Source organism: Elephantulus edwardii, unplaced genomic scaffold (assembly GCF_000299155.1).
Source record: "Elephantulus edwardii isolate Elephantulus edwardi_28Jun2011 unplaced genomic scaffold, EleEdw1.0 scaffold00193, whole genome shotgun sequence".
In the NCBI taxonomy this organism is placed as follows: domain Eukaryota; kingdom Metazoa; phylum Chordata; class Mammalia; order Macroscelidea; family Macroscelididae; genus Elephantulus; species Elephantulus edwardii.
Genome location: NW_006399943.1, coordinates 4,181,758 through 4,194,310, shown reverse-complemented (window position 1 = coordinate 4,194,310; position 12,553 = coordinate 4,181,758).

Genomic DNA, 12,553 nt, shown 5'->3' with positions numbered 1-12,553 from the left:
GTGCGGCCGGCCGCCTCGGACTGACAGCCGTGTCCGCCACTCGCGGCGCCCGGCGCCATCCAGTCAGCTGTCGCTGGCCCAATCAGCGCGCGCCCCGAGAGCCGCCCCGGAGGCGGGACTATGCTAACAAGTCCCAGAGCGGCGCTCTCTCCGCCCACCTGGGAGTCCCGCCTAAGCGGAGGAGTGACGACGCACTCAGCCAATCACGGTGAACAAGAGGTGGGGTTATGCAGATAAAACTCCACAGGGAGGGTGAGGGCGTGGCCGGGCAGAGTCGAGTTTACAAACAGTGAGTCAGGTGGTCAGGGGCGCGGCACCGCCCACGCGCAGCCCCGCGCGAGGCTCCCGGACCCTGGCATCCGGACTTGGGCGTAGGCAGGGGTCATCTAGGCAACGCGGCTCTCCCTCCAGGAATTCTGCAGGGTCCCCCCTTCCCCTTCTAACATCACATTTCCTCCTCCTTTTGCATGCCAGAGGAATCGTGGTAGCCAGTGCTAAGCGCCCCGTTGCTAAAGGCAAGTCGGACGCTCTGCAGGAGAAAGCCCGGCGAGGTGCTCCTGCAGACTGGCGTTGCTAGGAGCTAGTCAAGCACGTCCTGACTCTTGGCGAATCTTGGAGAAGCCAGCACTGCCTGGCCCAGTGCCAAGCTCACCATCCAAGCTGTCGGAGCCCCTGGTTACAGCCACTGCCAATCTCTGCCTAAGTACTTGCTTCTAGAAGGATTAGCGCAAAGCTGGTTCCTACGAGGTGAGGTTAAAGATGTCCCAAATGTCCAATTTTTCTAAAACTGCTGCACCACGCCATCACGTCTCACATCAGCCACTCCTCCTCCCCTCAGCCTTCGCCCTCCTGGCTATGGGTTTGTAATGTCATGCAGCCTTTCACAAGACTTAAAGCGTCAGGGAGATACTCATGGGGCTGGCAAGCCCCAGATCTGCGGACCAGGCTTCAGTCTGGAAGGCCAGACGACCCAGACCCGCGTGGCAGGAGGGGCTGGGGATTGATGACTAGATGCAGTATTTAGAGCAAAAAAGAATTGAACATTCTGAGGGTGAACTGTGAAGGACCCTAGGCCACAAAACACACCCATCCAGGAACTAAAGGGGTCTGTCATGGCCTCTAGAAAGGCTGAGATTCAAGGTGTGTGCCTCCTTGATCCCATCACATTTGTTTCTTATGCATCTGAAAGTTGGACAATAAATGAGGAAGAACAAAGAAAACTTGATATCTTTGAATTGCATTGGCGAAATGTCCTAAATCAAGTCTGTCACATCTCAGTAAGACGAAGGTGAACAAGCCAGTCGCAAAATGGGCACAGGACGTGAACAGACACTCCACCAAAAAAGACATTCAGGTGGTGAAAAAAACACATGAAAAAAGGTTCAATATCCCTAGCTCTAAAAGGGATGCAAGTTAAAATACCTATGAGATATCATCTCACTTGTTTCCGCCCTCTCCAGGACAAACCTCTTTGTTCTCTTAGCAGTTTGTGGTATATTCAACAGTGTTCTCCAGCCCCACAGCTCACAGGCATCAATCCTCCATCTATCATCCCTAGTCATTGTCCAGCTTTCCGATGCATAGCATGTGATTACAAAGACCATGGCCTGGATCAGGTTCACCTTAGTCTCCAGACTGACATCATTCCTCTTCAGCACTCTAGAGATGTTCTTGACAGCAGATTTTCCCAGTGCAACTTATCTTTTGATTTCCTGACGGCTGGTGTTAAGAGTGTTGATTGTGGAGCCGAGCAAGCTGTAATTGTTAACAACCTCAGTCTCTTCTCCATCTATCATGATGCCGCCAATCGACCCAGTGGTGAGAATCTTTGTTTTCTTGATGTTTAGCTTCAATCCATATTAAAGACTGCAGTTCTTAGTGGGAAGTCAAATGACAACCTTACGCTTGAATCAGGAAGGAGGGATTTGTAAATACAACCTAAGAATTGAAAAGGTGCCCTCAGGTCTGCCTTGACGCCTGATTCCTGTGATCTGTCTCAGGAGAAACTCCAGCTTGTATTTGCACCTCCCTTAATTCGGTCCTTGACCTTCTGCAGCAAGTACTTCAGGTCCTCCTCAGTTTCAGTGAGCAAGGTTGTGTCATTTGCATAACCCAGGTGGTTGATGAGTCTTCCTCCAATCCTGATGCCACACTCCTCCTCAGAGAGCCCCGCCTCCTGAGTGATCCTTGGAGGACATCATACTTCAAAAAGTAGGGGGTTAGGGAAAGAAAGACCCTCAAAGACATGGATTAATACAGTGTCCACAGCAATGAAATAAAATGTGTCAAGAATGATCAGGATGGCACAAGATATTGCTTAGTTTGTGTTGTCATGGTCTCATTGAGGGTCTTCTTTCTCACTGACCCTCTCCTTTATCAAGAAAGATGTCTTTTGCCAGGGAGTGGTCCTTCCTGATGACATGTCCAAAGGATATGAAACAAAGTCTCGCCGTCTTCATTTCTTCCATGGCTGACTGTTCTCCGGGCGGTCCAGAGTCTACTCAATATACTCTGTTAACACTATAATTCAAAAGTATCCTTCCTCTTTGGTCTGTTTTCACTGTCCAGCTTTTGCAATCATGAGAAATAAAAAATACCATGCCTTGGACCAGGCATACCTTAGTCTCAAAACGACATCTTTGCTTTCTATAACTAATGAGGTCTCCTGCAGCAGACTTCCTGCTTCTACAGTTGACTTCTTGGGAGCATTCGGGCGTAAGGAGCCGGAATTAATCCCATCCCACAATGTTTGGTTTCTTTTGGTTTTGCTTAACACTCATTACTCATATCAGGGGCCAGTTCACCTCTCCCAGTGCATCCTGGTCCCCTCAAAGCTCTCACTGATCATAGGGGCCCAATGTAAACCCCAGAAGAGCTGGTATGTTAAGACTCTGATTGCCTCCTTTCCCGCTGTGCAGCCATGAGCCTGTGAGGAGGCTTTACAGGGATGTTGGTGGCATTATATGTTGGGCTGCTAACCCAAAGGTCAGAGGTTCTAATCCACCAGCAGCTCTGTGGGAGAAAGAAGACCATCTCTTCCCATTAAGAGTTAGAACCTCGGACTCTGGGAGGGAAGCTATGGTCGCGTGATCCGTGATGTGGGTGGGTTGCCTTGAAGTCCTTATGGAAGGAGAGCTCCAGGCCCTTCTCTCAAAGACCCAGGGCTGGGTTTGAACTGCTGACATTTCAGTTAACAACAAAGAACTAATCACTGCACCTCCAGGGCACTTCTTTTTCTTTCTGGTCACGGGAGCCAGTAAATTTTCTTCTCAGCTACTTTGATGTGGCACCAAGAAGTCCTGCAGAGCACCGAGAGGATCTGGTACATTCTGTGGTTCTGCCCAGCACTGCCTCCTCCACTGAGCCCCCCACATCCAGGAGGAGGGACTCCCCACAGGCCACCTTCGAGGGACAGTGCCTAGTGGGGGGATGGGCTTTGACTGCCTTTGTGTCCCCATATACAGCAATACCAGGGTAAGTGTGCAGGGCTCCATGGCAGGAGTGGGGACCAGCAGGTTTGGGGTCCCCTCCCCCTTCCAGTGCTGGTCCCCAGCCCACGGGCCCAGGCAGCCGCAGCCAGGGACGTGCAGGGACTGGGAAGGAGATCCAGAGCCTCTCCTGAGAAGGACGGAAGGAGGCGGGGACCAGGCCTCAGAAACAAAGGCGTTGTCATGGTTACCTCTGAGACACCGACTCCAGCAGAGAAAGGGAAGGGTGCGGTGCGGGCCCCAGCCAGGACGAGGCTCAGGCTCGGCTCGTTGCCCCAGAGACGCCTGGCCTGAGCTGTCCTTGTGGGTCTGGTCAGCGCCTCCTCACCTCACCCCCCTGACTGCCTTTGTGGCTGACCTGTGCTTGCAGGGGAGTTCATGCCCGGGGTGGGGGGGACCCTAGCTGCCCTTCCCAGAACTCCTGTTGGGTGTCGGGAGAGGCCCACGTCAAAGCAGACGTGGTCCCATGACCATTCCATCCAGCTGTAGGCCTTTCCCTACAAGGGTGCCCGTCATCACCCCAACCCACTCAAGAGCCTCGGAGGTTCTGCTCTGGAGAAGGTGCCTGGGGGGGATGAGGTAAGCCAGTTCATCACTCTCCCTTCAGGTCCCAGTTGTCAGAATCCGAGGGACCAGCCCTCCTCTGGTGGATGAGGAGGTGGGAGGCTTGTCTCCTGTGACTCAGTTTTGTTTCCTCTTCATCAGGATTTTTCCCAGACAGGGTGGAAACCAGGAAGCTGGAAACAGAATAAGGATCACAGTTGTGGCCCCTGACAAAACAGATGGACAGCCGGATGGCCCAGGCCTTCTAGACAATAATCTATTGCATACCCAGTCTGCAGATAAGCAGACTGATGTTACAGATGGGGGAGGAGCCTAGGGTGCCCTGACACGAACTTTATAGGCCAGGAGCCTTTCAGAAAGGAGACCTCCTCCACTCCAGGTCTCCAGTGTCTGTACTCACAGGACCTGCCGAGTGTCACATGTGTCCTCTGGCCACTGAGAAGCAACTGACTCTGGTGGTGTCTGATCTCGAGTCTGTCTGACCATCGAGTGGACCCCTCACCAGCAGTGATGGCCTGAGCTGCCTTGTCCCAGCGTCAGAAAGCCCTGGTGGTGTGGTCTCCGGAGTCCAGCTGCTAGACCAAGGGTAGCATCTCTCCTTAGGGTACATGGCTGTCTCCTCCCATGCCAGTCACAGCCTGGGACACCTGAGGGAGGGACAGCTATCCCACTCAATGGCCATAAGTGAGTGAGGCCAGGAGTGAGTGATGGCCACAAGTGACAGGGAGTGTCCAGCGTGGACAGCTTTAGGCAAGCTCAGGTCACATTGTAAACTTGTAAGATGTGAACCCTGAGAGGCCTAGGATGCCTCACCCACCATGTTCCAGAAGAAGAGGGGGTCTAGGACACCGCTTCCCATATGGTACAGTGATTGGTCAGTATACCATGGGCTCTGGGCAGTGGCCATGCTTCTCCTTGGCTGAGAGTCCAGACAATCTACATGGGCGCTCAGAGATTGCTCTCCGTTGAGGGACTTATCCCCCTGCGAGCGCTGCCTGCCTCCTGTCTCAGTACAGAGGGGCCAGAGGGCGATGACCCCACCCCACCTCCCAGAGGGGAGATTGAGGCCTGGGACACTGAGCACGCTGGCACACTCCTCCCAGCGGGGCTGGGTCTGGGTTGGATTTTCCAGCCTGTAAATGGCATGAGAGGAAACCCAGAGGCTGGGCCCCAGGAATGCTGCAGAGCGGCGCCTTTGTCCCAGTGCCTGCCTCCGGGCCCCCCTCCCTGCAGCTTTCCTGTGTGGAATGCGGCAGAACCTTCTGTCTGGCCCTGGCCCAGGGGCAGCCAGACCAGGAGGCCAGCCCCCGCCTCACGCGGCCCGAGCGCTCCCTGGCGCAGCCGCTCCGCCCAGCACGGCTCTGCAGCGTGCCAGCTCACTCCCCTTCCACAGGAGGAGAGTATTTTTAGTTTTGAACCCACCACGTGGAGAGAGACAAGTTATCAATAGCAGCGGCAAAGGGCTTTTTCGGGTTTGTGATGCTTTGGGGTTTTTTTCTGTGGCTTTGGGACCTGAACAATCTGCACCCATTAAATTCTGCCGGCAGAGGAAATAATCACATTCCTCCCAGGAACTCTTCACCCTTCAGCAGCCCTGAAGGCACCTCCTCTCTGAGCACCCTGCCTCCGCTCCCCCCTCCCAGACCAGAGGAGATTGAACCAGGTTATTTAGCCTGAATACCTGGCTCACAGGAAGGGGAGCCCAGGGCAGAGAAAGGCAGCAGGCACATGGCCTCCAGATTAGATGGAACAGGGAGGCTCGGGTGGGACTTCCTCTCTCATAGCTGGCCCCTGACGGCCCCTAGGCTTGGCCGTGGCTGCCATGACACTTGCTGATTAAAGACTACAATGTAGATTATGTCTCAATGCTGTTGTCACGTGCCATCGAGTCTCTTGCAACTCATATCAACCCTATGCACGATAGTTCTGAGCTCTGCTCCATTCTGAGCCAATCTCATCCTTACCATCAAGGATAAGCAACATACATCATGATAGATGGAGGAAACATTGACGTTTTCAACGATTGTATTTTACTTGGGATCCATAATCCATACCCTTGGTTCTAGCACTGAAGAAATTAAAAAAAAATATTGCATTGAGAAAAACTGTTATCCAGGACCTCTCCAAAGTGCTAAGGAGAGCAATGCCATTTGGAAGACTAAGGTGCGCTCGACCCAGGCCACGTCCTTTTCAATCCCTCGCTATGCATCCAAGAGCTACAGAGCAGGTAAGGATGGAAGAAGCAGCATTGATATCTAGGAGCTGTGGTACTGAGGAAGAGTACTGGATATCCCAGGGACTGCCAAAAAACCAAACTGATGTGCCTTGGAGAAAGCTCAGCCAGAGTGCCTCTTGGCAAGGGTGGGGAAGCTTCAGCTCACATACTTGGGGCTTGCTGTCAGGGGCCGTTGGTTATGACTCATGGTGACCCATGAACAACAGATCTGAACAGTGTCCAATCCAGTGCCCTCATCATAGTCTCTGATACACTCGACCTCGTTGCTGCAGTCACTGTATCAATCCACCTGAATGAGGGCATATTGTTATGAGGGGTTTTCTCTTGGAAAGGGACATCATCATGCTTGGAAAGGTGGAGAGTTTTAACGAGAGAACTGATTGACACAGTAACTACAGCAGTGGGCTCAAGTGTGTCAAAGATGATGAGAATGGCACAGGATAGGACAGGTTTCATATCTGTCTGTGGTCCACAAGGTTGCTATGAGTCACACTTGACTCAAAGGCACCTGACAACAATAACTGCGTGTCTGTGGAAAACCAGGAAAAACAATGGGTCCAACAAAACCCAAACTGGCTTGTCTCCTTGTGGCGTCAAGCCTTCTGTCAAGAGCTGTAAGGTAGCAAGTAAAAAACCTAGCTCCTTCCTCCCTGACTGTGTCCTTCCTCAGCCTCAGGGTCTAACGTGGCTGCTATTGCCCCAGTCATCACAATGCACAGTCCTATCAGGAAGAAGGAAGAGCAAAAACAGGGCAGCAGCACTGCTCTGTCAGGCAAGTCAGCTTTTTTAATCCTTTGAGGATAAAAAGATAAACTTCTGCTCACACCCTCTCAGCTCATCCAAGCCACACTGAGCTGGGCAGCAATCTTTTATCTGGGTGTATTGCCACCCTGGTTAAAACAGGGCACTGGAGGGAGAAAATTGGGGGCTACCGTGGGGTGGCCATTTGTCAGAGGCTCAAGGCCTGAGGCCAGGCCCATCATAGTGCTGAGGCTTCTCCAGTCAGCGCTGGTCCTCAAGGCTGAGTGTCTCTTGAGATGGACAGTGACCCTGTACACTGTGAGGGGGGACAACCAAGGTGGCACTGGCCACCCCAAAGGACTCACTGCCCCCAAGTCCCTGGTGCAGTCTTAACCTGGGTTTAACCTCAACAGGTCCTCAGGGCAGGGCACAAGCAGCACCAGGCACGGGCGGCACCAGGCACTGGCCTCTCCCTGTGCCCAGCTTCTGGGAACTGGCTTTCCTCATTCCCTGCAGCCACATCCGTCACACCTCCACCTTTCCACATTGCTCTGGATACCTGAGGCCACATTGGCTCACAGGGTCAAGGGAGGAGGTTTGACACTCCCACCAGGGGCGGCTCTGCTCCCCTCCTCAGCTCTGCCCAGAAGCCCACGTGAACTAGGGGTGTAAGCCTTGTGTGTGCAGAGGGAGGAGGCAGCTTGGGCTGGGTTAAATTTAACTTGTTGGCCCAGCCAGATTCCGGAGCTGCCAGGCGAGGGGGCGGGGAGAGGGTGCAAAGTTGAAATGCACCTGGGGAGTGGGGACCGGGGTGCTTAGAGTTCTGGGGTACTGAGGTTGGTGGGTGGCAGGCTTCAAAGGCTGTGGCTTCTTCTGGAACAGCCAAGGCCTCAGACAAGGTACATGAGAGCCTCACTTGCCAGAGTGGTAGGTCAGCAGCCTCTGGAAGAGCTGAGGGGTCCCAGTGGGACTGGGGTCCCAACTCCATGCATAGAGAAAGGCAGAAGTAAGGGAGGTAGCGGTAGTAAAGAGGGCCTGCCTAGTCTGTGTCAGGGAGACTGGTGGGGCCCAAAGGTGCTCAAGGCCTTGTAAAGGGCCAGTGGGCGTAGGACCAGCAATTACTCCAAAGGACACATTTGTTTGATGGCTGTCTTCTAGGAGTGGCCCCTGAAGCCTCCTTCTAGAACCCCATTCTCTACCTGGGACCTAGGACATCACAGCATCACTTCAGGGTCATTGGTCAAGACTGAGCTTGAGCCCAAGGCCCTCTGTCATCCCAGCCTACTGGCTGCTGGATGTAACCTGGAAGGACCCTGCCCCGGATGAATGGACACATGTGCACAGATGCTCACGGCAGGCACACACACATATACACACATACACGTGTACACATGTGTACAGGTGCAGGCACACATAGACAAGGACACATACAGACACACTCATGGACACAGGTGTGCACACATAGACACATGTGCATATATACCGACATGCATGATCAGAGATGTGCACACACATACAGACAGATGCCCAGACAGACACAAATGCATATGCACACCTAAGGATATGAATTCACAGAGATGCACACAAACGGATTCACCTGTGTAGATGCACACAGGTGGACGTTCTGCACATGAGCGAGCCACACGGATATGCACACATGTGGACACATGCCCACACACAAGCACATACATGCACGCATAAAACATAAACATGCATAAGCACACACATCTCCCACCCTCAGGAGTCGTCTCAGCTCGCCCTCACCCTATGGGACTCTGGGACTCTCACTAACAGATCCGGATCCGACTGGTATGGCACCATCAGTCTCCCTCTTGGTGTCCTGCTGACAGATACAGGCCCTGCATAGGACTGGAGGGGGAGGGCGCTCCTGTCTCCCCTCCAGGAAGCAGCTCCCTGCACAAGGAGCCCCACAGCCCTTGGAGGGTACTTACCGGCAGGAAGAGCTTCCAGGGTCTTGGCTAGTCCAGGGGGCAGGGTCTCTGGGTGTAGTTGTGGGAGCGAGGGGTCAGGCCTGGGGGCTGTGACCAGGAGAAGGCAGGGTACAGAAGAGGACTCTGCCAGGCGTCAGGGGCTAGGACGGGTGTCTAAGGCCCCTAGTGCTGCTGTAACAGACACCACAACTCAATGGCCTCAACAAACAGAAATCATTCTCCTAGGTTAGGAATGGACCAGCTGGAAGGCCAGCTGTAGGAGGCTAGAAGCCCAGATTCAGGCTCGTGGCCTTAAGGGAGATTGTGTGTCAAATCTGAAGGAAGGTCTTCGGCTCCTTCAGCATCAGTGGGTCAGGTGTTCCCTGGAGACCTCCATGAGCTCTTCCCAGAGCTGGGGAGCCCCACTGCGGATACACTCCACTCCTGGACATGCTTTCTGGGAGGGTGGGTTAGGGTGAGGGTGAGGTCCCCCACACTCTGCTAGGACTCTCTCTCCTTTTCTCTGCACAAGTGGAGAGGTTTAGCAGACCACACCCAGAGAAACCTCCGTCTGCCAGCTGAGGGCTGTGATGGTGTCCAGTTCCACCCCTCACTGTCTTGCAACTACTTGGATTATCAGAGCCTGGAGCATCATTGCACAACTTCCACACTGCCTTGAATCAAGCATGCATTCTGGGGACATACAATCAATCCTTGATGGGGCCGCCAAGGTCATGGTGGAGCTGTTAGCTTCTGTTTCACCCTAGATGGAGCAGGACAGCATGGACACTGATGGTCACACATCAGACTCCTCAGGGCTATCTCAACCCTGTTCCAGACAGACCCCCACCTGGGTGAAGGTAGGAAAGCATGGTGGACTCTCTGGCTTCCTAGGTCCCTCAGGACGTGCTGCCCTGCACTGGAGCATCCCACGACACAGCTCATATCCCCAGATAGAGCCTGGAGCTCGTCCACGGGCTGGGTAACAGGAAGCATTCCTTTACCGCTGAAGGCCTTTGGAGCCAGTACCTGCCACTGTAGTCAGATCTCAGTGATAAAGCCCCCAGGATAGAAACGGCCAGGGGATTCTGCTCAGTGGCATGTAGGCACCTTGGACAAGACCTCAACCCCTGTGATTGCATGCATGACAATTCTGCCATGTCCTCAAAAGCAGAGGAATGTTCTGCTTCCTGTCCGGCCTCAGAATCCATCTGGTGACACCTGGCCTGGAGGTCACGCGGCTGTGCCCAGGACTGGTCAGAATGTCACTGGGGACAAGACCACATCCTTTCCATGTCCACGTGCTGGCTGCAGAGATAGGAGGTGGACAGTGGCATCTGAGGAGGTGGTAGAAAACTGGACCCAGAAGCCCACAGATCCCCGGCAGGCCACCTCGGTGTGACAAGCAGGGTCACTGGCCTGTTGCTGGCCCTGCAGCCTCTTGTGCCTCCTGTGTGTCCCCACTGGGCAGACTGCTGACCCAGGGAGGAAAGTGTTTCCGTCAAGGTCAAGTGCTAATGGCTGAGCCCATGACCCAGACAGTGTCTGCTGCCTGGCACTGACGACATCACTGAGGAAGCTGGTCTTCCTCACCCAAGGTAGCACCACCTGAATGTGCTGTTGGAGCGTCATGGTGGTGGATTTCAGCTAAGGGCATGTTATTAGCAGTAAAAATCCCCTTGTTTCCTTAGAGTCCAGCTCATAGTGCACCTGGCCATTCTCAGGAGACTAACCCGCCAGGGAGGATATGGCCCAACTCTCCCCTGGTGGAGCCGCTGGTCATCCCAACTGTCGTCTGTGTCGGTGGCCCAGCTCCCCACAGACTGTCAGCAGAGCTCAGAGCCCCCATTGCTGCTCTTCCAAAGATTTCCCACCTTAGAACAACAGTGGTCACAGGGCAAGAGCTGTCACCCCCAGCCCTCTCCCACTGCCTCCTCCCTGAGCCCTGTGGAGCCCCCCATTACAGGCCGGTACGCAGGCAGGACAGGGCGCCCAGAGTGGAGAGGTGACGTCCCATTTCATCCCTCCTCAGGCACCTGAGGTGGCCACACACAGGACTGGGGCTATTGGAGATTGGGGCTCCAAGTTAGGAAGACCACTCAGCGGGGAGCTTGGGGTTGAAAGTCTGGTCCCAGCAGGTGGCTCAGGGGGCAGGATGGTGGGGGACAGTGGGGCTCAGCACCCCTCACTGTCCTAGCCCCTGAAACCCCCCATATCTAGACCTGTGGCACTACTAGGCAAGTTGGAGTGTTTCAGAGGGACTGGAGAGCCTGGAAGTAAAGCAGCTTACCGAGTGGGGAGCTTGAGCAGAGCCAAGGACCCCCAAGTGGGCTCCCATAGAAAAGGACACGCTGGAGCCCAATTCCTCTCCTAGCACAGGCTGGGGGGCCAGGAAGTGAGGGCCAGCTGGACGAGGATTGGGGGCTGCTTTCTGGTTGTTGGGCAGGAATCACGTGGTCTTAAAAGACAGTGCAGAAGCAGCCCCCTCCCCAAAGTTTCTGAAGCTCCACTAGGGTCTGGAGGTGTCCGGGGCCCACACGACCAGGCGCTGCTGGACGTAGGGGGTGCCTTTGAGCGTCTGAGCCTGGGGTCCAGGCTGCCTGCCGCGGGGACTGGCCATCTGCAGCCGCCTCCTCCTCGGGGAGCCCGAGCTCGGCGAATCCGGCGGCTGAGCGCTGCCGGCGGCAGGGGGAGCCGCTCGCCTCCGCGCCTGGCTGCTTGCTCTTGGATGTGTCTCAGCCGCTGTGGTCCCGGTCGCTGGGTGGCTTTTCCTGGTCTGTGGGTGTCTGTGTGTCTGGGTGTGGGCGTGTCTATCTGTCTCGCTGTGAGTGTGTCAGGCTGCGTCTGTCCTTGACCTCTTTGAGCGGGTGGGGGGTGGACTGTCGCTCTGCCGCCTCTCCTCCCCCGCGCCCTCCCGCAGGCGCTAATGCAGACACCACTGCCTTGGTTGCGCTGAGCGCAGCGACCTCTGTACGGCGGTGATGACCCGGCGCCCCCGGATCCAGCGGGGGTCCCGGCCTGCAGTCCTGCGACGCTACTCCTGCACCTGAGGCCCCCGAGTCCTGGGTGGGCGCACTCTGTTGCCGGCTGGGCCGCTCTCCGCCTCCCCTTATGTAACTCCACATCTGTCTGCGCCTGGCAGGTCACCCTGGACCCTACGCTGGGCGCTGTCCACCGCGAGAGACTAAGGCCCGAGTTCCACACGTGTAGGGGGATGGATCTGGCCAGAGGCCCGCACTCCGAGACCCCTCCCCACCACTCCTCCAAGGGCATTCCCCCTACCCCCGCAGAGACCTACTTGCCCGAGGCAGGAGACAAGGAGGTCACCCGTGGGACACATTCCCCTGGGTGCGGCGAAGGCGTCCCCCCATCCCCTCCCTGGGTCCCCATAGGTGCCCGGCTCCTGACGCGAGCCGGCCAGGGTCACTGGGGCCGAGGGTACAGTGGAGGCCGAAAGGTCTGAGTCTGGCTCCCGCGCGCAGGCCGGCAGAGCCGCCGAGACCCTTGGCCTGTCCGTGCGGCGCGGACCCGGGACCACGCGAGTCGCCGCCGAGCGCCCCGCGTCGGGCTCCAGCCAGCCCGCGGCACGAGGC